Raw genomic sequence first — 4,173 nt, 5'->3', positions numbered from 1 at the left:
AGGGAAAAGTGTGATCACAGCCCTGCATGGCCTGGCACTTGGGTAAATTGCATTCCTGGCTCCCTACCAGTGCTGGCCAGTTATCTCTCTTTCCTCACTTTTCATGAGCCCAGTGAAGCTCCTGCAGCTGGGCTTTGAAGGCTGAGCCTAAAGCACCGAAGTCTCCTCCTCCCTTCCTGGTGGGTTGCTCCCCATGACTGTTTTCTCATGTTGTGATGATCCCATAGAGGCCAGGAGCCCATGGGTGCTCCTGGCAGGCCCACATCCTTGGCATCCCTCCAGAGCTCTGCCATCAGAATGAAGCACATCACATCCAGTCAGGGGTAGCACACTGCTCCTGGCCCCACTGACCCCCCTGCAGCTTTGGGCTGATCCCCCAGACCCCCATAGCAATCTGGGGTTTATGGCAGACAAAGCCAAGGGAAAAATCCACTCTGGAAAAAAAAGCCCTAGGCCAAGTGACTCATGTCAGGCAGGCCTGGCGAGCAGCACTGGGGCTGGGCTGGCGGGGTTAGGAATGTGGGTTATGTCACAGCAGAAGCACATGTCACCAGAGATCCTGGGACAGAATGCTGCCAGCACACTGCCTGGGCCATGGGGGTCTCCTTCCGGTAATAAACCAAATCTCTCTCATTTCACATCAAATACACTCTCTGCTTCCTGCTCTCTGACAGCCTGAAACAGCCCGGTTCTGGCCAGCCCAAGGCTGAGTGGTTCTCGAGTGGCCCCAGCCATATTCCAGGGTTCCACTGTGGGGCAAGGCACGGGCAGCAGGCAGGTCACCCTCCCTGCGTGCCAGGCCGGACCTGCTCTAGGAAGCAGACAGGCTCAGGTTTCTCCAGGCTTTTCCAGACCAAATTCCTCTGAAGAACCAACCCGTCAGCAAATTCTTGGGGAAGCGGTTGCAGCTGTGTGCAGGGTCACCCGGCCCCGAGGCCCGTCCCGAATGGTGAGGAACCCCCCGGTGTCCGGAGTGCCCGGGGTCCCGGCACGAGCCGCGGCTCAGCTCCATCCCGGTAGGAATCCTGAGGTTTTCCCACCAGCCCCATCCAAGCCTAATAACCCGGGGGCAGGAACCGAAGAGACGGCGGGGGCTGTATTCCCGGGATGTCCCCGCACTGGCACGACCGTGCTAATTTTGACCCCGCGGTGCCGGGTGAGAACGGGTTCCAGGGCCCGTGACCCGCCCGGCTCCTCCCGCAGCCCGCGGCCTTCGGGGCCCGGCGTGTCCCGCCCGGCCCGCAGGGCTGCCCCGGCCCGGCGCGCAGGTGGCGGCTGCCGGGGCTCCGCTGCCACCTCCAGGGCACTGCTGGCCTCGTCCCCGGTCCCTTGCGGTGGCGCTGGCCCCGTACCTGGGGGCTGCAGAACCTGCAGTAATGCCTGCACACCTCAGCTCCGCCACCCTTATCTTCTGCGCGCTAAAAGCCCCATTGTCAGCCGAGCCTGGGAGCGATGTAATGTCCTGAGGGGCTCGGGCACATTCTCCTGTGACGGTGGGATCCTCTGTTCAGCCTGCCCTGTGCTCAGGGCTGCATGACCCCCCAGACGGGGTGGGCGCTCCGGAGGGTGCTGCCAGCTCGGTATCACCGCTGCCGCCTTTGCCACCCTCCCCTTCCCCAGCCCCCAGAAGCGCGGCAGGGCTGGGACGCGGCCAGGGAAGGTGACCCGCTGCCAGCACCCCGGCACCCGCTGCCGCTGGGGACGGGCACTGGGGAGGGGGAGCCTGCCCGCTCCCCCCTGCAAGAGGCTGCCCATTTCCAGGCGTCATTAAAGAGCAATTAGCTGGAAATTAAGCTGAGAACAAGTATTGATTAGCTCATTAAGGCTGGGGGAGCCGGCTGAGGCGGTAGGAATTGCTGCTGCTCGCCCTCATTATGGGCAAGGTTAAAGCATGTGGTCGGGCAGCTCATTAAAAATGCCAGGGACCAATCGATGTCCCAGCCCAGCGCCGCCCAGCAGCCCCAGCACCCCTGGGGACCTCCAGCTGCTCTCTTTCTGGGACTGGCCCTTGACCTCTGTGATGAGCCAGCTCGGGAAGGAGCATCCTTGCTCCCCTACTGCATCCTGGGCTCCCCTGCAGAGAGAGCAGTGTCCATTTGGGGCTTGTCAACACCCCAAAACTCACTGGCCAAGTAAGATTTCTCTTCCCCAGTCAGGGGAATCCACGGTTCCCCCTAGTGCAGTGAAGTGGCTGAATCTGCACCACTGCTGGCTCCAGGAGAGAACAGACATCATGGCTGAGCAGCCCAGACCTGCAATGCTCCAGTACTGAGTTTTTCACGTCTCTGCCTAGTGGTGCCAGCTTGTGCAGGTGTGGGACAGACCAAAGGGGATTTCAGGGATGGAATGAAAGCAGGTGACAAATGAAGGGCACTCAGTGGCTCTGTGTGCCACACTACACTGCCCTGTATCCCAGCCTTACAGCTCCTGGGGGGCTCTTGTGGTAAGCCCAGACTCGGCCCAGCCAGACCCAGCCACCCTGAGCACCTGTGTCTCTGGTCCCGAGGCCCTCCCATTTCCATCTCTGCCTCTGGTGGCCAGCAGCAGCTCAGGGCCAGCTCCCAGCCTGTGTGGGCTATGTGGGAGGAGGCAGGTGTCATCATTATTTTTGTTTTCTTTACACTGCTCTGGAAATATATTGTATTCTCAGATAATCCCGTTCAATTATACCACAATAAAACACATAATAAAAACGTAATTCATTTTTCCTGAGCGCTCCATCTCCCTGTGCCTTGGCAAGCTATTAAAAATTTGTCTTCATTTTTCTGGCAAGAGCCTTGTACCTTTTCATCTTTAATTTATGAGAGTAGAATAGCTACTGACAAGCCCTTATTGCACGGCAAGGGGCTGCATTATTTATAAGCTGCCAATGGGAGGCTCAGGGGAGATATTTGCAATATTCCGGGGCTGGGAGAAGGAGGGGGACAGATCCCTGATGTGCCTGTCCCAATCCACTCCCTTCCCCACCCTGGGCAGGTGCTGGGTGCAGGTGTTCTGGCTGCGCCTTGAGGGGAGCAGCTCGATCCTGGCCTCTGCCAGCCCGTGCCAGCTGTGGAAGCTGTGGCACAGGGTGGCTTTGGGCTGCCTGGCCCTCATCTCATCACTGCTGTATCTGCCCATCTTGGCCTTTGCAGGGGTCTCACTCCGTCCTTCAGCACGGGGCACTGCAGAGCATGGCTGCCTCCATCCCTCCTCTCCCTGGCTGGACATCCACCGCTCCTTTTGACTGTCCTGTCAGACAGAAAGCTGAGGGGGAGGCAGCTGCTGCCCGCAGGCTCACCGAGACAGCAGCGATGTGCTCTGCAATGTGCTGATAGCTGTTCATAGAAAGTGGGATAAAAATAGTCCTGCAGGGAAGGCACAGGAGCAGGGCCAGAGTTGTCTTGCAGCAGGCTGCAAAAGGGGGTGTGAGTGTGGGCAGAGCCAGGGTGACACTCTGGCCTCTCCAAACCAGCAGCATCCAGGGCAGCAGCTTAGCAAAGCTCTCTGCGCAGTGGCGAGGTCCAAAGCCGACTGTACTAAAAAAAACCCTCCTGACAGCTGGATAAGCTTAAACACATGCCAGGCCAGCCAGAGCTGCTGCAGGCAGCGGGCTGGAAAGCAGAACCCAGCCCCAGGGGGTGCAGAGGCACCCCAAAAGCCCCTCTCTCCTGCTCCCATCCTCACCCCAACAGCAGTCCCTTTCCACCATATACAAATTAGGGAGCAGCACAGCACACTTCTCTTTGCTGTTGGTTTTGTATAAACAATCTGCCTTTATTATTTGTTATATATAGGTACATTATATGTATATCAAAAATATCTAGAGGAAACCACAGTGCACTTAAAGCTATTTGAGAGGGTCCACCTGAAAGCAAGCACTCCAGGAGGGGGTAGAGTAACCCCTCAGGGGAAGCCCAGCCCTGAACGCAGATGGCATTAAAATGAGAATAAAAACCAAGACTCTACTGGGATTAAAATGTGCCATTTGCTCTGGGGATGGAAGCAGCAGAAAGCCAGATTAAATCCCCAGAGCAGCCTGGAGGAGAGCAGAAGGTGAGCTGGGAGCACATGCCTGGGCTGGGAGAGCCCCCCACTCTGAGTTCCAGCCACTACGTGCAATCGATCACTCACCCCCAGCTATTTTGGGCATGGGGAGTTTTCCTCTCCAAAAGCTGCTCTGCCATTCCCAGG

General features: G+C 58.0%; 1 protein-coding gene across 1 annotated transcript in view; it reads right to left on the bottom strand.

The window, feature by feature from the left end:
- Positions 1 to 3,719: 3,719 nt before the first annotated feature.
- Positions 3,720 to 4,173, bottom strand: part of SFXN3 (sideroflexin 3) — a 4,272-nt gene continuing 3,818 nt past the window's right edge. The window contains exon 10 of the mRNA XM_005416414.3: positions 3,720 to 4,173. This exon is cut by the window's right edge and continues 548 nt beyond it. The gene's annotated coding sequence lies outside the window, so the exon portion shown is untranslated.

Source organism: Geospiza fortis, unplaced genomic scaffold (assembly GCF_000277835.1).
Source record: "Geospiza fortis unplaced genomic scaffold, GeoFor_1.0 scaffold130, whole genome shotgun sequence".
Lineage (NCBI taxonomy): Eukaryota > Metazoa > Chordata > Aves > Passeriformes > Thraupidae > Geospiza > Geospiza fortis.
Note: the sequence above shows the minus strand (reverse complement) of the source record. Positions and strands in the feature narration are given on the sequence as shown.